The sequence below is a fragment of the Capra hircus genome, chromosome 8, assembly GCF_001704415.2.
Source record: "Capra hircus breed San Clemente chromosome 8, ASM170441v1, whole genome shotgun sequence".
NCBI classification, from domain to species: domain Eukaryota; kingdom Metazoa; phylum Chordata; class Mammalia; order Artiodactyla; family Bovidae; genus Capra; species Capra hircus.
This window is the reverse complement of record NC_030815.1, coordinates 5,995,732-6,018,938: the sequence shown is the minus strand read 5'-3', so window position 1 is coordinate 6,018,938 and position 23,207 is coordinate 5,995,732.

Genomic DNA, 23,207 nt, shown 5'->3' with positions numbered 1-23,207 from the left:
ATAATATCTTATTAATTTGAATTGTAGCATAATTTTGGGCTTCCCTGGTTGCTCAATGGTAAAGAATCCACCTGCTAACACAGGAGACGCAGGTTCTATCCCTGGGTCAGGAAGATCCCTTGAAGGAGGAAATGGCAACCCACCCCAGTTTTCTTGCCTGGGGAATCCCATGCACATAGGGGCCTGGCGGGCTACAGTCCATGGGGTCTGTAGTCCAGAAGAACTGGACACAACTTTGCGACTAAACAACAGCAATAATTTTGACACCAAACCACAAGCTTCGGTTCAGAAGTTCAACCTATATTTTTATGATATATATAATAAATATCTAACTGTTTAAGTAGTAACCTTACCGAAAATAGCTGACAAAATGAAGTATAAACTGTTATGGATTTCTTCCGAGTAAATACGCCACATAGTATTCATGTCACTATACATGTGCACCTCTCATGTCTATGCATGACTGTGGAGTATTTAATTTCCCTAGACAGAGGTTAAGCAGTTACCTTTCAGTAAAATGTGAGCAAGATTTACACTGCACCCTGACAGTTTTTCTTTCCCTTTTATCCACTTCTGATGCCAAGGAACTATAAAGGGACATGGTCTTAACCATACACCATCTGTGCTCCCTGCGTGTGGGGAGTGATGACTGGATGGCAAAAGCTTTGATTCTACAAACATCAGAGTTGGAAGAAGCATCCAGGGAGGTGACAATCTGTGAGATAAAACGAAGCATGATATGAGCTGCTTCCCCCCTAAATTCCTAATAACCCTTTATGAGATTCTAATGTGTTCGGTTAACTTGAGTTTTCCTTTGTGTTGTATTTCCATCTTGAAGCCACTCCACACTTACTGAGTTTGGCTGGATCACCGGTCCTGAAATACCATCATAAAGTCAGTTGTGGAAGGCATGCCAGCTCAAAGTCTAGACCTAGAAGTTTCAGATAAGGGTAATACAAGCCCTCATTCAAACGTTTACAAGATTGTAAGTTGCTTGAAATTAACACCATATTTCTGCTATAAAATGATACATAAAAAGTGTTAAATACCTCCTACAAGTGCCTTGGACTTCACTTCAAAAAGATGGCAACTAATAATTTGAATATCATTAAATGACTAAAGGGAACATATCTTTTGATTAATGTTACTGTCATTTTCTTGGCAATCATCTTCTCAATTATCATCAAAGGACTACCTGGGATGGCAAATTCAAAACTCGTTACAAGCAGTTTTTTTGCTAAATTAATTGTTGAATTCATATAGGACCATATGGCCGCCAGCCATGTTCTATTGAAGTGGTTTGCCTGTAAAATGGAGAAAACATATTTCTATTCCCAGGAGGAAAAGGGGGAAAAAAATAAACTCTAAGTCACAAAACAAAACAAAATTTTAAAAGCCTAGAGAAGTCTAGCTATCCTGGGCATGTGGGCTTGACCAACTTAGAAAAAGTATCCCAATATGAGTTCTCATCGGTTGGGAAACAGACTGAATCTTCAGTCCTGTTGTACGTTTCTTCCTCTCCTCACTTCTTGCAGATGGTAGCAATCATAATGATAGTATTTCTTGCCATTGCATAGCAACAAATGCAACGCATCAGTGAAGCTTCTTTCTAAAATAAGTAAAAGATCAATAGAAACCTAAGTGTAATTAGAGTACTTATTTGAGGAAAAATGATAACCCAGAGCCAGACATGAAGTTCTCTGATATTTTAAAGGGAAAGCATTCAAAGCAGAGCAGCCAGAGTTGCCTCAGGCATTCTTCAACCATGTCCACAGGGCTCCGGAGAGAGACGCCAGGACAAGGTCCTCTTCTGATGGAGGCCAGGGAGTATGACCATCTCAGAGAGAAGCAAGCACTACAGACACATACAGATGCCAAGAGCATCCACACGTCAGCCTGTACCTTCACCTCTCAACTTCATTCACCGTGTGTTACTCATCTATGGGGTGTCAATTGCACTGTCTCCTATGTAAACTACATAAATAAAAGTTCAAGGACTAAATGAATGGGTGAATAAGACTTAGAAAATGAACTCATGGTTGCCAAGGGGAAGGAATAAATAGGGAGTTTGAAATCGACAGGTACACACTGCTCTATTACAATAGCCGAGACACAGAAGCAACCTCAATGCCCATGGACAAAGGAGTGGATAAAGCAGGTGCAGTACATATATACAATGGAATATAATTGGCCATTGAAAAGAATGAAATAATGCCATTTGCAGCAACATGTCATACTGAATGAAGTCAGAGAAGGGGTAATATCATATGACATCCCTTGTATGTGGACCCTAAAAACAAATGATACAAATTAACTTATTTATGAAACAGAAACAGACTCACAGAGAACGAACTTATGGTTGCTGGGGGAAAGGGATAGTTTGGGAGTTTGGGATGGACATGTACACACTGTTATATTTAAAATGGATAAACAACAAGGACCCTACTGTATGGCATATGGAACTCTGCTCAGTGTAATGTGGCCGCCAGGATGGCAGTTTGGGAGAGAATGGATACAGGTATATGCATGGCTGAGTCCCTTTGCTGTTCACCTGAAACTATCATAATCGTGTTAATTAGCTATACTCCAATATAAAATAAAAAGGTTTTTTAAAAAATGAATGAGTGAATAACATCAGTGACCTGATCATTGAGCAAAATGAGCGAAGAACTACCAAAAAAAAAAAAAAAAAGCCCACATTGGACTAAAATGCTCAATCTATTAAAAAATAAAACTTTCATCTGTTGGTAATAGTCTCTTACTAGAATACTACTATGTTTATGGGAAATTAAATACCTGTAAAACATCCCCATGCCTGGATCCAGCTCTCTTTTCCCCTATGGCTGATATCTCTTTTCCTCCTTAGATCTCCAGGGTTATGGAAGAACAGAGCACTTCTAAATGTGTTATATTTGTGGTTAGGGCTGGCACAATAATACAGCTCCACACTGATTTTACTGGTGATTTCCTTTCTATAGTATTATAAAGAAAACTAAAATTAGGAGCACATGACTATTGGTTATTTTAAATGACCCCAAAATTTTTTGCCACTTTAATAAGCATAACTTGGCAAACAAATCTAGCCAACCAAGACTAGTTAAATGAGCCAAGTGTTTATAACATGGTTTAATGACTAATTGTGCATAACTTTATTTTAATGATTTTGTTTTTCCACTGAGTACGGCGAACAAGAACCATGCCAGAAGGGCACACTGACCCCTTCTAATCTCTGACAGATCTCTTATTAGCCTAATAAGGACCTGGCGCTGGACATTTGGTGATGTGTGGTATAATTTTAGTACTGACCATTTGAATGTTCATAACAAAGAGGATGGAGAGAATGGGAAATTACAATTTAATAATACAAAAAAAATCAAAGGTGGGGAAAATGTCTACATAGTCAAAAGCCCACTAACTTCACATTTAGTTGGGATGCTGAAGGCTTTGCATCACTGACTCTTAAGCAAAGATGCATAACTCTATACTAAGAACTCCTTTCTGTGAAAGGAAAATATAATAAATATACCAAAAATTGAGAGAAAACTCAACTCACATTTAATTTGTCTTCATAATCTACCTAACATAGCACCAACATTTATTAACAAAAATGTTGTATTTTTCTTGTAAATAAAATAGAGAAAAATCTATAGGAGCAGAGGCATATGACAATAGGTGATCACAGATAAAGGATATTAATTATACAAGTATTTATTCAATGTCTACCAGTCTCACTTTATATCACATTGTTTTTGTCATGTATTTTCCCAGATAATTAAGAATTCCAGAATCCTTCTTGCTTGACCCTACATTGTCACAAAGAAAGCACCACAATGGAATCTACAAGGACAAACATATCGCAGACCAGTAGGGAACACATACAAGTAAGAAACTGCAGTTCAGGTGATAAACTGGAATGGAATTATCAGCAGGGACATTGGTCCATTGAAGGTAAAGACAGGAAGACAGCAAAAGGAAGATCTGGGAAGTCCTGACAGAGAAATAACCCTGAGACTAGGTCTAAAGGATGAATAAGAACTATCTGAAAGGCTCTTTCAAGTATTCTCTTCATTTTCAAATATCTATTACAAGTCTTAGGGCTTCCCAGATAGCACTAGTGGTAAAAACAAACAAACACACCAACAAAACACCTGCCAGTGGTGGGGACATAAGAAACAAGGGCTTGATCCCTGGCTTGGGAAGATCCCCTGGAGGAGGAAATGGCAACCCACTCCAGTATTCTTGCCTGGGAAATCCCATGACAGAGGATCCTGACAGGCTACAGTCCACGGGGGTGCGAAAGACTGGGACACAGCTGAGCACTCAGGCACGCACCGATTCCATGCATACTTTTTTTAAAAGCTAAATTATTATATAAAATTCATTCTTTAGTCTAGATAGCACTGTAATGTCAACAAGTGCAGTAACTACAGTTGAGAGGTCTCCATATCAGCTAGGATAGCCTTTGGGCTCCTCAGTTCAGTTCAGTCGCTCAGTCGTGTCTCAATCTTTGCAACTCCGCAGATTGCAGCACACCAGGCTTCCCTGTCCATCACTAACTCCTAGAGCTTAATCAAACTCATGTCCATCGAGTAGGTGATGCCATCCAACCATCTCATCCCCTGTCATCCTCTTCTCCTGCTGCCTTCAATCTTTCCCAGCATCAGGGTCTTCTCCAATAAGTCAGCTCTTCGCATCAGGTGGCCAAATTATTAGAGCTTCAGCTTCAGCATCAGTCCTTCCAATGAATATTCAGGACTGATTTCCCTTAGGATTAACTGATTGGATCTCCTTGCAGTCCAAGGAACTCTCAAGAGCCTTCTCCAACACCACAGTTCAAGAGCATCAAATCTTCGGTGATCAGCTTTCTTTATAGTCCAACTCTCATATCCATAACGGAGAAGGAAATGGCAACCCACTCCAGTGTTCTTGCCTGGAGAATCCCAGGAATGGGGGAGCCTGGTGGGCTGCCATCTATGGGATCGCACATAGTCGGACATGACTGAAGTGACTTAGCAGCAGCAGCAGCCACAGCATATCCATACATGACTACTGGAAAAACCATAGCTTTGATAAGACAGAACTTTGTTGGCAAAGAAATGTCTCTGCTTTTTAGTATGCTTAGGTTGATGATAGCTTTTCTTCCAAAGAGCAAGCATCTTTTAATTTCATGGCTGTAGTCACCATCTGCAGTGATTTTGGAGTCCAAAAAATAAAATTTGTCCCTATTTCCATTGTTTGCTCATCTATTTGCTACGAAGTGATGGGACTGTATGCCTTGATCTTAGTGTTCCCAATGTCGAGTTTTAACTCAACTTTTTCACTCTCCTCTTTCACTTTCATCAAGAGCTCTTTAGTTCCTCTTCACTTTCTGCCATAAGGGTGGTGTCATCTGCATATCTGAGGTTAATGATATTTCTCCCTGCAATCTTGATTCCAGCTTGTGCTTCATTCAGCCCAGCATTTCGCATGATGTACTCTGCATACAAGTTAAATAAGCAGGGTGACAATACACAGCCTTGCCATACTCCTTTCCTGATTCGGAACCAATCTGTTGTTCCATGTCCAGTTCTGACTGTTGCTTCTTGACCTGCATGCAGATTTCTCAGGAGGCAGGACAGGTGACCAGATATTCCCATCTCTTTAAGAATTTTCCAGTTTGTTGTGATCCACACAGTCTAAGGCTTTGACATAGTCAATAAAGCAGAAATAGATGTCTTTCTGGAACTCTCTTGCTTTTTTGATGATCAAACGGATGTTGGCAATTTCATCTCTGGTTCCTCTGCCTTTTATAAATCCAGCTTGAACATATGGAAATTCATGGTTCACGTACTATTGAAGCCTGATTTGGAAAATTTTGTGCATAACTTTGCTAGCATGTGAGATGAGTGCAATTGTGCAGTAGTTTGAACATTCTTTGGCATTGCCTTTCTTTGGGATTGAAATGAAAACTGATCTTTTCCAGTCCTGTGGCCACTGCTGTGTTTTCCAAATTTGCTGGCATATTGAGTGCAGCACTTTCACAGCATCATCTTCTAGGATTTGAAATAGCTCAACTGAAATTCCATCACTTCCACTAGCTTTGGGCTCCTAACCTACTTTTGAAGGGAGATGTATGTGTCTTCAGTACAATTGGACGATGCCGCACCCTCAAGTGGAGATTGTTAACAATCAGAGGCTAGAGAGGTGTCATTCAAGTACTTCATTCTGAGGACAGCTCAGAAATGCCCTTGTGTGTCCAGGAGACCCAACATCAGTACTAGTCCTTGTTAGGTGCACACCACTGAGCCCACCTCCAAGAGTGGCGGCTTCAGGATACATGCTTGCTTTAAAGAGTTTATAACTTTTTCTCAGCCTCAGTCATTAAAGCAATCTGAAATCACACCAGTGGTGTGGTTCAAATTTTATTTTCCATTTGGGAAATAATTTCTGAGATATCAAAGTGACCTGGTAATGCAATTTCTAAAAACAGATTAAGTGTTAAAACTAATTTATTCTTGTAAATACATTTTGCTTGTTGTTTAACTAACAATAGGGAGAAGGTGATGGCACCCCACTCCAGTACTCTTGCCTGGAAAAACTCACGGACAGAGGAGCCTGGTGGGCTGCAGTCCATGGGGTCGCGAAGAGTCGGACACGACTGAGCAACTTCACTTTCACTTTTCACTTTTCACTTTCATGCACTGGAGAAGAAAATGGCACCCCACTCCAGTGTTCTTGCCTGGAGAATCCCAGGGATGAGGGAGCCTGGTGGGCTGCCGTCTGTGGGGTCACACAGAGTCGGACGCGACTGAAGCGACTTAGCTTAGCTTAACTAACAATAGGGGCTTCCCCGGCGGCTCAGACGGTGAAGAGTCTGCCTACAGCGCAGCACACCTGGGTTCGATGCTTGGGTGGAGAAGGTCCCCTGGAGAAGAGGATGACTGCCCTCTCCAGTATTCTCGCCTGGAAAATTCCATAGATGGAGGAGCCTGGAGAGCTACAGTCCATGGGGTCGCAAAGAATCAGACAGGACTGAGCGACTAACACTTTCACTTTCATTTCACTAACAATAACGCTTTCATCAGCTGACTCTCACCAAACTGATGGAAATAGTGAGGCAGTAAATACAGAAAAAGCAAAGTTCAGGTGAAGTTCAGGTCTTTGCTTTTCCTTACAACTTTTGGGTGAGTTACTCCTTTTTCAATTTCATTGGGAAATTTTGTAATGGAAGGTGCATCGCTTCTCACCACTCCCCACCCCTTATATAGAAAACAGAATGTAAAAATCAAATCTCCATAGTCCAAATGAAATACGATGGCAATTATCTGGGTCATTCAAGGGAAACCAGCGTGTTAGCGGTGATTTGGGAAAAGTTCTTTTTTTACTTGAATTACATATAGAGTTGCCTCAATTACTTTACCACTTTATTTTTCCTAAGTCACCGTACAGTTATTCTAAGGCCAGAAATATCCTGTTTTAAAGAGCATATTTGATGTCCTTTCATATATAAGCCATTGATAAACTAAAAAATAATCTTAGCCAGTCAAATACTTTAAACCAAGACATACACACAGGTAAACATGTTTATCATAGGAGTTTGTGCTTTTCTATATAGATCATCACCCTCATCACTATCCATAAGGGATTTTACAGGATTTTTCACATTACTTCCTTAAATAGTTGTGCTGTGCTGTGCTGTACTTAGTCTCTCAGATGCTCGGTCATATCCAACTCTTTGTCACTCCATAGACTAGAGCCTGGTGGGCTACAGAATCCATCCATGGCGATTCTCCAGGCAAGAATACTGGAATGGGTTGCCATGCCCTCCTCCAGGGGATCTTCCCAATCCAGGGTTCAAGCCCAGGTCTCCCACATTGCAGGTGGATTTTCTACCATCTCGGCCACCAGGGAAGCCCAAGAATACTGGAGTGGGTAAACTATCCCTTCTCTAGGGCATCTTCCTGACTCAGGAATCGAAGCGGGGTCTCCTGCATTGCAGGCAGATTCTTTACCAGCTGGGCTACCAGGGAAGCCCCCTCAAATAGTTAATTATTAATTAACTAATTCACTATTAATTAACTAATTAACTATTCATTAATTCAAGGGAAAGACCTTTATTGCATCAAAATTCCTATCTAGGAATTGGGGTCCTTCGGAAATGGCAACTCACTCCAGTATTCTTGCCTGGAAGATCCCATGGACAGTCTGGCGGACTACAGGCCATGGGAACACAAAGAGTTGGAGAGGACTAAGCAACTGAGTACACACACACACACCACACACTACCACAACAATTTCCAGATTAAACTTGAGTTTGCAGAATCGAACTTTCTGGCCTAAGAAATCCTCTGGCATTATAATGTGCTGTCTGATTAGAACCTACATATGAAAAATAACATAATCAATTCAAGGTAATTATTCAGTCCAAAGGGAGCCTGGTAGGAAGTAGGAAGTCAAGAGATACCTGGAGTAACAGGCAAATTTGGCCTTGGAGTACAAAATGAAGCAGAGCAAAGGCTGACAGAGTTTTGCTAAGAGAATGCACTGGTCATACACCTTCTTCCAACAACACAAGAGAAGACTCTACACATGGACATCACCAGATGGTCAATACCAAAATCAGATTGATTATATTTTTTGCAGCTGAAGATGGAGAAGCTCTATACAGTCAGCAAAAACAAGACTGAGAGCTGACTGTGGCTCAGATCATGAACTCCTTATTGCAAAATTCAGACTTAAATTGAAGAGAGTAGGGGAAACAACTAAACCATTCAGGTATGACCTAAATCAAATCCCTTACAATTATACAGTAGAAGTGACAAATAGATTCAAGGGATGAGATCTGATAGACAGAGTATCTGAAGTACTATAGACAGAGGTTCATAGTATTGTACTAGAGGCGATGATCAAAGCCATCCCTAAGAAAAAGAAATGCAAAAAGGCAAAAGAGTTGTCTGAGGAGGACTTACAAATAGCTGAGAAAAGAAGAGAAGTGAAAGGCAAAGGAGAAAAGGAAAGATATATCCATCTGAATGCAAATTTCCAAAGAATAGCAAGGAGAGATAAGAAAGCCTTCCTCAGTAATTAAAACAAAGAAATAAAGGGAAATGACATAATGGGAAAGAACTAGAGATGTCGTCAAGAAAATTAGAGATATGAAGGGAACATTTCATGCAAGGATGGGCATAATAAAAGACAAAATCAGTACAGACCTAACAGAAGCAAAAGATATTAAGAGGCGGCAAGAATACATAGCAGAAATATACAGAAGAAATATGCAAAAAAAGATCTTCATGACCCAGATAACCACGATGGTGTGATTACTCACCTAGAGCCAGACATCTTGGAGTGCAAAGTCAAGTGGGCCTTGGGAAGCATCACTACAAACAAAGCTAGTGAAGGTAATGGAATTCAAGCTGAGCTGCTTCAAATCCTAAAAGATAATGCTTTGAAAGTGCTGCACTCAAAATGCCAGCAAATTTGGAAAATTCAACAGTGGTCACAGGACTGGAACAGGTCAGTTTTCAGTCCAATCCCAAAGAAAGGCAATGCCAAAGAATGCTCAAACTACCACACAATTGCACTCATCTCACACACTAGCAAAGTAATGCTCAAAATTCTCCAACTTGGCTTCAACAGAACGTGAACTGAGAAATTCCAGATGTTCAAGCTGGATTTAGAAAAGGCAGAGGAAACAGATCAAATTGCGAACATCCCGTGGATCATAGAAAAAGCAAGGGAATTCCAGAAAAACATCGACTGCTTCGTCAACTACACTAAAGCCTTTGACTATGTAGGTCACAACAAACTGTGGGAAATTCTTAGAGAGATGGGAATATCAGATCACCTTGCCTGCATCCTAAGAAATCCGTATGCAGATCAAGAAGCAACAATTAGAACCAAACTTGGAGCAATGGATTGGTTGCAAATTGGGAAAGAAGTACATCAAGACTGTATATTGTCACCTCACTTATTTAACTTCTGTGCAGAGTACATCATGCAAAATGTCAGGCTCGATGAGGCACAAGCCAGAATCAAGACTTCAGGGAGAAAAATGTCAATAACCTCAGATATGCAGATGACACCACCCTTATGGCAGAAAGTAAAGAGGAACTAAAAAGCCTCTTGATGAAAGTGAAAGAGGAGAGTGAAAAAGTTGGCTTAAAGCTCAAGCTTAAGAAAACCAAGATCATGGCACGTGGTCCCATCACTTCATGGCAAATAGATGGCAAAACAATGGAAACAGAGTGTCAGACTTTATTTTCTTGGGCTCCAAAATCACTGCAGATGGTGCCTGCGGCCATGAAATTAAAAGACGCTTACTCCTTGGAAGAAAAGTTATCAACAACCTAGGTAGCATATTTTAAAACAGAGACATTACTTTGCTGACAAAGTAGTAGTCAAAACTGAAGTTACTCCAGTAGTCATGTATGGATGTGAGAGGCGGACCATAAAGAAAGCTGAGCACTGAAGAACTGATGCTTTTGAACTGTGGTGCTGGAGAAGACTCTTGACAGTCCTTTGGACAGCAAGGAAATCAAACCAGTCATTCCTAAAGGAAATAAGTCCTGAATATTCTTTGGAAGGACTGATGTTGAAGCTGAAACTCTAATACTCTGGCCACCTGATGCAAAGAGTTGACTTATTAGTAAAGACCCTGGGTGCTAGGAAAGATTGAAGGCAGGAAGTGAAGGGGATGACAGAAGATGAGATGGTTGGATGGTATCACCAACTCGATGGACATGAGTTTGAGCAAACTCCTGGAGTTAGTGATGGGCAGGGAAGCCTGGCATGCTGCAGTCCATGGGGTCACAAAGAGTTGGACACGGCTGAGCATCTGAACTGGAGAGACCCTCCCAACACTGTGTCTGAAATACCACTCCTGTCATCACTCTGTATTTCTTTATTTCTATGTATTTATCTCTGGAGCTTTGTGTTGTGTGTGTGTGTGTGTGTCTGTATATCTGATATAGACTCCATAAAGGCAGGGCTTCTTTGTTTCGCTCACTCTATCTCCAGACCCTAAAACAACAGAATACACTCAATTAAAATATATTCTGGGCTTCCCTGGTGGCTCAGTGCTAAAGAATCCACCAGCCAATGCAGGACACAGGGTTTCCATCCATGATCTGGAAGATCCCACATGCTGCAGAGCAGCTAAGCCCATGCCCGACAACTACTGAGCCTGTGCCCTAGAGCCCGTGCCCTAGAGCCCAAGAGCCACAGTGACTGAAGCTCACATGCCCTGGGGGCTGGGCTCTGCAACAAGAGAAGCCGTCACAGTGAGTACCCTGCAGACCACAACTAGAGAGCAGCCCTCGATCTCCGCAACTAAAGAAAAGCCTGCGACAGCAGCAAAGACCCACGGCGGCCATAAATACAGAATTTTTATTATAAAAACCATGGCCTTACCCTACATCTCCTCATAAAAATATTATAAAAATTATTTAAAAAAATTAAAATCTTATTCCGCTCCCCTGCCCCATCCCATCTCTTTCCTTGCAACCTACATGAGCTTCGTACTGAAGTGTCAAGAGCGATGTACTGCTTTCTATGACACTCCATATTTAAGTTTCTTCCCAAAGATTTACTCACAGCATTTGAAAAAATAGATGCTGAACTTTAGTACCAAAAAGGGGTCATGGGTGAATGTACAGTTCGGTCACCTGGCTTCAGTTAGACAATATGTTATTAAATCTGTTTTAGGAAATAATCGCTAGGATCCCCAAAGCTTGTGGCTCATGTTCAATTGGGGTTGAGCTCACAGGTTACAATCATTTCATGATTAAGAGAAAAGGTGGGAAAACCCATCTATTGTTGCCTTTAACTAGTGTGTCATATCACATTATTTCATGCAAAACAACTACATCACAATGAGGAAAGATGAAGGCGATCCCCAACTGCTGGGACAAAACACTGATTCACTTTCTGTCTAGCTCTGGCTAATTTGACTCATTGGAAAAGACCCTGATGCTGGGAAAGATTGAAGGCATAAAGAAAAGGGGGAAGTTGAGGATGAGATGGTTAGATAGCATTGCTGACCCAATGGAATGAACTTGAGCAAACTCTGGGAGAGAGTGAAGGACAAGGAAGCCTGACTTACTTCAGTCCATGGGCTCGCAGAGTCTCTGGTACAACTTAGCGACTGAAAAACAACACAGACAATGATATGTCTGCTCCTTAGAGCTGTTTTCTTTTTTCTTTTACTCTCCTCTTAACTCTTTCTCCAATTTAGGATTATTATCTACCCAGAACTCTTTATGGAGCTCTGAACTCAGAGTTTGAATTTGACACAGTTTTGTTTAGCCAAGATTTGACTGGTAAGGCAGCCCTGCGTTCCACAGTCTGCAGAAGCATCTGCCAAAAGCACACTGTTGTTGAGTTAGGTCAGAGATGTAAACACAAGTCCATTGGCTGCTGGCAAACAAACAAACAAAAAATCCCTCATCACTAGTATCACTGGAGCTGGTCCTTAACCAAAATATAGCTTAAGAAGCCATAAGGAGAATTGTGTGCTGGCTGTGATGTGAATGTCTGTTTCAACTCAGAGGAAAAAAAAATCTTCAGCCTTTTGAAGACCCAACAGTTTATTTTGAAATAGAGAGGCTTAGTGCCGTATTTGGAGAAGGCAATGGCACCCCACTCCTGTACTCTTGCCTGGAAAATCCCATGGACGGAAGAGCCTGGTAGGCTACAGTCAATGGGGTCACCAAGAGTCGGACACGACTGAGCGACCTCACTTTCACTTTTCACTTTCGTGCATTGGAGAAGGAAATGGCAACCCACTCCAGTGTTCTTGCCTGGAGAATCCCAGGGATGGCGGAGCCTGGTGGGTTGCCGTCTATGGGGTCGCACAGAGTCGGACACGACTGAAGCGACTTAGCAGTGGTGCCATATTTAAAAAAATAAACTTTTTATTTTATTTTCATTTTATTATTGGAGTATAGTTATGTTAGTTTCTGCTGTACAGCAACCTGAATCAGCTATATGTATATACATATCCCCTCTCTCTTTAGCCTCCCTCTCACCCCAACCCCCATCCAACCCTTCTAGGTCATCACAGTCACTCTATACTTTGATTCTTTCATATTCTTCTTCTTCAAGAAAGTGCGGATGAGAAGGGTTTTGTCCCACTGAGCTGTCAGCAAACCTGGGTCTTCACCCATCACAACTTACCCCATGCTTGACAGGCTCCAGCCCTCCAGGCTGTCAGGCTCCACTTTCACTCTGGAAGGACTTTCCCTGGGAAGGCATTTTTCTCTTCTATCTTCGCATAACAGTCTTATGAAATACACTTGGTCGTTTTTTGCAGAAAGCCATCTACTTGCTACAGAACGATGGGACACATAAGTAATCACTATTTCTGGGTAGTTCAGAGTCTTCTAAAGGCAATGGGTTTCCACTGTTTTTTTCCTGCACCTTGGGAACCAGAGAGTCTCCCCCAGGCTTCCTAATAAGCTGTTTCTCTTTCTCATCCACACATAACTGCTGGCTGGTTTCTATTTATTCCATAAACCTTACTTTCTTTGGTTTACCTCTGCCCACAGGTCTCACAAGCCACAGAACTTCCTCACTGTCTTAGGCAAACTCTCTGGAATGTGGACTCTTCACATTATTTTTAGCAGCAAGTCTGATTACCCTTTGCTAGAAAATAACCTGGTTCTAAGAAGGCAGTCAAGCCAGAGTAAGCTCTTAATTATCTTTAAAGCTCACTTATATTTTCCTTCACTGCAATTTTCAAGGCAAATGAATGTTGACATCTGGGTGTTCTGATACTTTTAATTTTTTTCATTGATATTGTCTCATTTCAGTTCTATATTAGAAATTCTCTTAAGGCCTTGCTTTTTATATTACTGCAATAGTAAATAAAGTAAGTTTCATTATCATAGAAGATTGGCTTACAGCTTGCAGCAAAGATGTTTCATGGAGAGGAGAGAAAATAAAAGGTTGCATGAAAAGAGTACCTCTCTTTTATCTTCAGAAGCTAAGAAAAATCCGGTTTTGAAGTCATTCCTAAAATTAGTCTCATGGTTTAGTAATTCTCTTCCTGACGAACGTGGTTTTTCATGTGTTTGGTATCATATTTCACCACTTTCCTCTCAACACTGTTGCCACATGTAACCTGGACTAGACTGGGGTTTTCTTGGGATTGCTCCCATATCTCTGTCTAAGACACGCTAGAGCACCAGGGATGAGTCATGCAACATGTAAGCATCTTTCTAGATGCATCTGTTTTACTGGAAGGTTGTAGGCATGTTTACTTTTTTATTAAAAGTGTCTTGAAGCAGAGACAGAATGAATGCTTTATGAATATAGAATCCATTTGAATATTTAAGATAAAACCCTGGCCTCTACAGCTTCCCTGGTGGCTCTGCAGTTAAGAACCCATGTGCAGTGCAGGAGACATGGGTTCAGTCCCTGGGTTGGGAAGATCCCCTGGAGAAGGAAATGGCAACCCACTCCAGCATTCTTGCCTGGGAAATCAAATGGACTTGGTGGGCTACAGTCTATGCAGTTGCAAGAGTTGGACACGATTTAGTGACTAAACCACCACCACCACCACCTGGCCTCTAAGGATGACACGATCCTTATAAACCATTTATCTCAAGACCTGCAGTCCAATTAGAACACACGGTAGAAAACCACATGGTAGAAAACCTGCAGTCCTGGTGTAAAACTTACAGCTTCCCAGAGCATAATGGGAAAATCACTGATTTTGCCCATCTATCCCTTTCATTTCCTAGGTCCAGAGATGTGAGGTTATTTATCAAGGATGCCACTGGTTCCTCCACGTGCTAGTCCTTGCCTTACCTCTCACTGGTAGCCAATATTTATCCTTCTTGCTTTTCCTGAAGAAAGATTGACATTTTCCCCTCTCAAGGCAAAGCACCAAAAATCTTGGGTGTTTTGGAAAGAGAAAAAACACAAAACCTAGTTAGCCTCAGCTCTTTCCATGAAAGCAGGACTGGCAGGAAGCTGTAGAAATGAAAAATGCCAAAACCCTAACTTCAAATTAAGGCTCCAATTCCAAGAGCCCCTCGACCTGCCTCTTAAAAGAACTGCTAGTAAAACCACATCCTACCATTCTGTCGGCCAGGCTTGCAATTGGAGGGGGCATGAGCAATAAAATAGTCAAAGGGTAAGCAAAGGAAAAGAGAATTCATATGAATGTCCAACAGCATGGTCCTAGATAATTGGGAGTGGACCATAAACACCTCAATTGTCATACAGTAACTCTGGCCTTTGGATAAAAACATTTTAATGGCAAATTGTTTCACTTTAGGGAAATTATATCTGTTTTCAACAGCTGGGGATTTGTTTCCCAAAATGATTTTCAAGCTAGTAAAAGAATGTGAATAATGATAAGGCACAGCACGGAGAATACCATCTCTGTTTGGCACTAGGCTATGTATTCGTGGCATGGAATTCAGACTTTCTCAAGTTGGTTTGAGTTTTCCTCTGAGGAGTCTCCCACCCCAAGAATGAAAGTCCGTAGTACATTTGTTTCCCTTCATTAAAACAAAACTGCTGAAAAGGGCAGGCGCACATGTAAACGAAACTCTTAAAATACTGCACTGTGAGCACTTGACATTCATAAAAGCTGGGTTTCTAAACTCTTTACTATTGCTCAAATAGCGGGGTATTTTTGGATGAGGAAAGTAAATTTAGAATCAGCTTACAAAGGTGTTTTGTTGTGACTTCAGGAGACTGACATTAAAAGCCGGGGAGAGATTTCACGTAAAAAATCAGATTCAGAGCAGCCCCACCTTCCTACCTGGCATCAGTCAGCTGAAGCTCTGGACGCCTCTGGCCTTGGATGGACATAAGTCCTTCAGGTCACCACATTCCCCATCTGGCTCTCTCCACTGATGTGCAGTTGATCCCCTGGATCCTTCAGGCATTTTAGTCTGTGATTCCCACATGATAATATGTAATTATTTGATCAAATTACATGATAATATGTAATTATTTGATCAGCCTGTGGTGGTGGTGCTGGTTTAGTCGTTAAGTCGTGTCCGGCTCTTGTGACCCCATGGGCTGTAAGCTGCCAGGCTCCTCTGCCCATGGAATTCTCCAGGCAAGAATACCAGAGTTGGTTGCCATTTCCTTCTCCAGGGGATCTTCCCAACCTAAGGAATGAACCCAAGTCTCCTGCGTCTCCTGCACTTGCAGGCAGATTCTTTGCCACTGAGCCACCAGGGAAGCCCACCGCAGCCTGAGTAGCACCCAAAGATGGTCTGACCCTAGCCTCTGAGTGCATTGTCACTCACCAGCTCCGAACTGTCAGCTCGTACACACAGAGGCCATTGAATATGAAACTGAATTTCATGTTTTGGCAAAAATAAGAATTATTTTATTTGGGCTGCCCTCATATTTTCAAAACTGCACCTCTTCAGTCTGTGAGTGGCAAGGAACCTGTTTTGGACCCTATTCCTAAAAGGATATACATTTGAAAAGATGGATTCTAGAAATTTATTTAAAGAAAATGGGAATATTTATTTATAAATATATTTTATTTAATCAAATCCTGTTATAAAACTCATGTTCTATAATAATAGTACTCCAAACATGGTTCCCCACCAGCAATGTCGGCATCCCCTGGGCGTATCTGAGAAAGGCAGATTCTCAGGAATGCCCTGGCAGTCCAATGGTTAAGACTCTAACTGCCAAGGGCACAGTTTTGGTCCCTGGTCAGGGAACTACGTTCCTGCAAACCGCATGGCAAAGCCAAAAAAAAGAGAAGAAAGAAATGTAGATTCTTGAGATATACCCCAAACCTACTGGATCAGACACTGGGATGGAACCCAGAAGTTGTGTTCCAACAAGACTTTCAGGTGACTCTGATGTACACTAAGGACTGGAAAACCCCAGTCCAGAGCTTTTCTGTTAGTAGGCCCTGGATAGAAGCACTAACCTCATCAGCCCTCAAAGGCAGAACCCCCAGGAGTCTGCAAAGCCCCCAAACCACAGTCTCCACATCAAAGGCCTCAGCCAGGTTTGGCACCTTACAAGGTCCCAACTTGTCCCCAGAGGCGAACAGAGAATGATCATCATCTCTGCACTTCTTGTCCCTCCCCAGATGTTTAGCCATCTGCGTGTCCACTTCAGCCATCTGAACAAGGGCCACACAGCATGTGTTTAAATAGTTAACTTTTCTTGAAATAGCCAGTCAACATTCTAAAAAATAAATCATTTAGAATAAAAGAACCCATCCACTACAGCTCATCTGCATTACTGATCACAATTCTATAAGAAATGCATCATGAGGCAACTATATATAAATTCAAGAACTTGTAATTTTTCACTGACAGCCTCTCAGGGAAACCACTTTCTGTATTCTCTTCTGTTTCCTGGTCTCCTGAACCTTCCCTACTCTGCAAACTATTTCAGGATAGAGGTATTTGCCATCCCTTCAGGGGATTTAAGTGTATCTTTCAAACGGGGGACCTGCATACTTTAGGAGTGTGCAACTCTTTGCGACCCCATGGACTGTAGCCCCCAAAGCTCCTCTGTCCCTGGGGATTCACCAGGCAAGAATACCGGAGGGGGTTGCCATGCTCTCCTCCAGGGGATCTTCCCAACCCAGGGATTGAATCCAGGTCTCCTGCATTGTAGGCAGATTCTTTACTATCTGAGCCACCAGGGAAGAGCATCCTGCAAAATAGGGCTTCCCTGATAGCTCAGTGGTAAAGAATCCGCTGGCAACACAGGAAACACAGGAAACTCAGGTTCAGTGCCTGGAGAAGGGCATGGCAACCCACTCCAGTATCCTTGCCTGGAAAATTCCACAGACAGAGGAGTCTGGCAGGCTACGTAGTTCATGGTGTTGCAAAGAGTCAGACACGACTTGAGCACACATGCCTTCTGCCTATACAAAATTAAAAGTCCTCAACATACAAAGGAATGAGTATCTAATATTGGAATTTCGGGCACTGTCAGGTAGTGGTAGAAACCTTTGGGAGCAAGAAGACCATCAAATCAGACCTTGCACACGAATCCCATTGGCAAAGTCAACCTTAAATCCAAAACTACTTGGAATGCATTCTGAGATAAAAGGAGAAGCATAGGCTTTTACAAAGGAAGCTCCTTCCCCATTCTCCTTTCTTGAAACAATAAAATTCTTAGCTTTATACCATAAATGTATGCTCAATGACCAGACATAATAGTCCAATCTAAATGTGATCTTGGGTCATTTTTCTTACCCTCATCCCTTTAACCAACGATACAAAGGATGCTATTCCCAAAGTGACTTTTTGTTTAAAGACACTGGGTGCTTAGGTGTTCGAATCCCAGCTCTGCCGTCTATTCACTTTGCGACTTTGAATGAGTTACTTACATTTTTCTGCCTTGGTTTCCACTACCGGGGATTTGATGATAATGTTTAGTTGCTAAGTCATGTCCTACTCTTTTACAGCCCGAGGACTGTAGCACACCAGGCTTCTCTGTCCATGGGATTTCCAAGACAATACTGGAATGGGTTGCCATTTCCTCCTCCAGGGTATCTTCCTGATCCAGGGATCGAATCAGTGTCTCCTACATTGCAATGGAAACAGTGACAGACTTTATTTTCTTGGGCTCCAAAATCACTGCAGATGGTGACTGCAGCCTTGAAATTAAAAGATACTTACTCCTTGGAAGGACTGCTAAGTCACTTCAGTTGTGTCCAATTCTGTGTGACCCCACAGACGGCAGCCCACCAGGCTCCCCCGTCCCTGGGATTCTCCAGGCAAGAACACTGGAGTGGGTTGCCATTTTCTTCTCCAATGCATGAAAGTGAAAAGTCAAAATGAAGTCGCTCAGTCGTGTCCAACCTTCAGCGACCCCATGGACTGTAGCCTACCAGGCTCCTCCATCCATGGGATTTTCCAGGCAAAAGTACTGCAGTAGGGTGCCATTGCCTTCTCCGGCAGTTTCCCCTACTGGGTATCTATCACTGGACATGTAAGCTATAACAAACCTAGACAGCATATTAGAAAGCAGAGACATCACTTTGCCGACAAAGGTCCATATAGTCAAAACTATGGTTATGCCAGTAGTCATGTATGGATATGAGAGGCAGAATATAAAGAAAATTGAACACCAAAGAATTGATGCTTCTGAACTGTGGTGTTGGAGAAGACTCTTTCGAGTCCCTTGGACAGCAAGGAGATCAAACCAGTTAATCCTAAAGGAAATAAGTCCTGAATATTCATTGGAAGGACTGATGCTAAAGCTGAAGCTCCAATATTTGGCCACCTGATGTGAATGACTGACTCCTTGGAGAAGTTCCTGATGTTGGGAAAGATTGAGGGCAGAAGGAGAAGGGGATGACAGAGGATAAGATGGTTGGATGGCATCACCGACTCAATGCACATGAGTTTGAGCAAACTCCAGGAGGTGGTGATGGACAGGGAAGCCTTGGGTGCTGCAGTCCATGGGGTCGCAAAGAGTTGGACGTGACTGAGCGACTGAATTGGACTGAACTGAACATTGCAGGCAGATGGATTCTTTACCACTGAGCCACTTGAGAAACCCTGGGTGATAATAACAGTATTATTATTCCAAGACTTGGTGCAAGGAGTGAGTGTTAATGCCTGTTGAAGCACGGCTTGTGAAAACCCTCCACAGACATTGTCTGTTTGCTGTTGTTATCACTTCTGTCCTGCAGCAGAAGCTCCTGGCAAGCTCCCTGAGAGGCAGGCATGGAGGTCACCATGGGTGAGATCACAGGGCCTCTCCTTGCTGAGCCAGGAGCTGCAGCCACCTCCTGCAACCCTTACCAGCCTTTTCTGTCACACCATCTCCAGTGTCACTGCCCGAAATTACTCCTCTGCTGTGGACACCACAGCACTGCCATCGAAGCTGCCACCTGTGAGACCAATCTGATCTGTCTTTGTTTTATATAAAGTTTTGCTGTGCTACCTCCATACTTCTATTTTTATGTGTATTGTTTATGGTTCTTTTCATGCTACATCAGATTTGAGTAATTTGCTACAGATACTGTGTGACCACAAAGCCAAAAAGAATTACTCTCCGGCCTCTTAAAGCATGTTGACGCTTACTTTAGATCACTAAGACTGTGTACAATTTGAATCGTGATAAACATATAAAATACAGGGGCTTCCTGGGTGGCTCAGTGGAAAATAATCTGCTTGCCAATGCAGGAGACACCAGTTCGATCCCAGGTCCAGGAAGATTCCACATGACTCTGAGCGACTAAGTCTGTGCACCGCAACCACGGAGCCCACTTGGTGCAATGACTGAAGCCCGTTCAACTAGACTCTGCTCCACAACAGGAGAAGCCACTGCAATGAGAAGCGTGCACACCACAGCTAGAGAGTAGCCCGCACTGCAGCAAAGACCAAGCACGGCCAAAAATAAACAAATAAATAAAAAATTAAAGAAAAATTATATAATACAAAGGTAGATCTTAAAACAGGATAAAAGCTAAAAAGCAATAACAGAGAAAATTTTCAAACTAGTGTTCAAATTTAAATAACTGGAAGCCAGGAAAGTGAGCAGACTTATGTACAGTATGGCCCACATAAAATCTGCAAGCAGGAAATTCTTGATTTAAATAGGATGTAATGACAATACACAAGGAAATTTTTCTCATCAAGTCCACAACTGGAATTGGTCAACTACAATGGCTGCTGTGTCAGATTCTCAACAAACAAAGCTGTAACCACTGATCCAAACAATGAAAATGAAAGAGAAAATTATTCCTATCAAATTCATGATTCAGAAGCAGCAAATCTAACTCTGGCATGCTTGTTAGAGGTTGAAGAAAACTACATTCATAAAATCTACATATTGGGTAAGAAAAGTCAAAACCTCTGGAACGCAACTCTGTTTATTGGATGATGATTCTGGAAAATGACTGTCATAGCCCGACACAAATGAGAACATTTCTAGCAAAGCACAATCTGATTCAAATAAGTGATTACAGTTTTCCATTGGATAAATGTGGAAGAAAATTTATACTTCATTTTTTATAGGCTTTATATTTTATTTTAAGAGCAGTTCTAGGTTCACAGCAGAATAGAAGTACAGAGATTTTCTATTGTGTACATACACAGCCTCCCCCACCATCAATGCCCCCATCTAAGTGCTATGCTTGTTATAATGGATAAACCTACACTGACACATCATTATGGCTACAAGTCCAGAGCTGATGTCAGGGTTCGTGCTTGGTATTATACGTTCTGTAGGTCTGGACAAATGTGTAATGACATGTATCATCATTACTGTATCATACAGAGTAGCTTCACTGCTCCATAAATCCCCTGTGCTCCATACATTTCACTCTGAACCCAAATTCTTTCACACTGGGAAAAAAGCTGTGATATTCTAAATTCTAAGTATCAAGCTTTTGAACTGTGGTGTTGGAGAAGACTCTTGAGGGTCCCATGGACTGCAAGGAGATCCAACCAGTCCATTCTGAAGGAGATCAGCCCTGGGATTTCTTTGGAAGGAATGATGCTAAAGTTGAAGCTCCAGTACTTTGGCCACCTCATGGGAAGAGTTGACTCATTGGAAAAGACTTTGATGCTGGGAGGGATTGGGGGCAGGAGGAGAAGGGGACAACCGAGGATGAGATGGCTGGATGGCATCACGGACTCGATGAACATGAGTCTGAGTGAACTCCAGGAGTTGGTGATGGACAGAGAGGCCTGGCGTGCTGCGATTCATGGGGTCGCAAAGAGTCGGACACGACTGAGCGACTGAACTGAACTGAACTGAGTTACTACTGTTCTGTGTTTCTTAACCAATGTTTGTAATTGGTTTGGGCCAATGAAGATACCCGTGACTGGACATATATTCTTGATTAAAAGAACACGAATGTCAGGACTTTCCTGGTGGTCCAGTGGTAAAGAATCCACCTATCAAGCAGAAGACACAGGTTCGATCCCTGGTCCGGGAAGATCCCTTAGTTGCCATGGAGCAACTAAGCCTGTGAACCACAACTACGGAGCCTGTGCTCCAGAGCCTGGGAGCCGCAGCTACTGGAGCGTGTGTAGAGCCTGTGCTCCACAACAAGAGCAGCAACTGCATTGAGAAGGCTGCACACCACAATTGGAGAGTAGCCCCCACTCTCTGCAACTAGAGACAAGACTGTGCAACAGTGAAGACCTAGTGTAGTCAAAAATAGACACATAAAACTATTTCCAAAAAGAACACGAAATGTTAAATGGACATAAACTTAGCAAATATTAAACTGAAAAACAAGAATAAATGACAAACAGCTGATATTTTTCAACAAATAAGTAAATACAGAATGGAATACACAGCATTGTTATAATATTCTTGAAAGAAATTAAAAGATGCTATCATGGGTCTAATATAAGCACAGTGATGCTTACTGCAACTCTTCTTTCAGCTTTATGGAGGTGTAGTTAACAAAATTGTGAGATATTTAAAGTCTCAGTTCAGTTCAGTTCAGTTCAGTCGCTCAGTCGTGTCCAACTCTTTTCAACCCCATGAATTGCAGCACACCAGGCCTCCCTGTCTGTCACCAACTCCCAGAGTTTACCCAAACTCATGTGCATTGAGTCAGTGATGCCGTCCAGCCATCTCATCCTCTGTTGTCCCCTTCTCCTCCTGCCCCCAATCCTTCCCAACATCAGAGTCTTTTCCAGTGAGTCAACTCTTCACATGAGGTGGCCAAAGTATTGGAGTTTCAGCTTCAACATCAGTCCTTCCAATGAACGCCCAGGACTGATCTTCTTTAGGATGGACTGGCTGGATCTCCTTGCAGTCCAAGGAACTCTCAAGAGTCTTCTCCAACACCACAGTTCAAAAGCATCAATTCTTTGGTGCTCAGCTTTCTTCACAGTCCAACTCTCATATCCATACATGACCACTGGAAAAACTATAACCTTGACTAGACAGACCTTTGTTGGCAAAGTAATGTCTCTGCTTTTGAATATGCTATCTAAGTTGGTCATAACTTTCCTTCCAAGGAGTAAGCGTCTTTTAATTTCATGGCTGCAGTCACATCTGCAGTGATTTTGGAGCCCCAAAAAATAAAGTCTGACAGTTTCCACTGTTTCCCCATCTGTTTCCCATGAAGTGATGGGACCAGATGCCATGATCTTCGTTTTCTGAATGTTGAGCTTTAAGCCAACTTTTTCACTCTCCTCTTTCACTTTCATTAAGAGGCTTATTAGTTCCTCTTCACTTTCTGCCATAAGGGTGGTGTCATATTTAAAATCTACCTCATGATAATTTGACATATGTATATATTG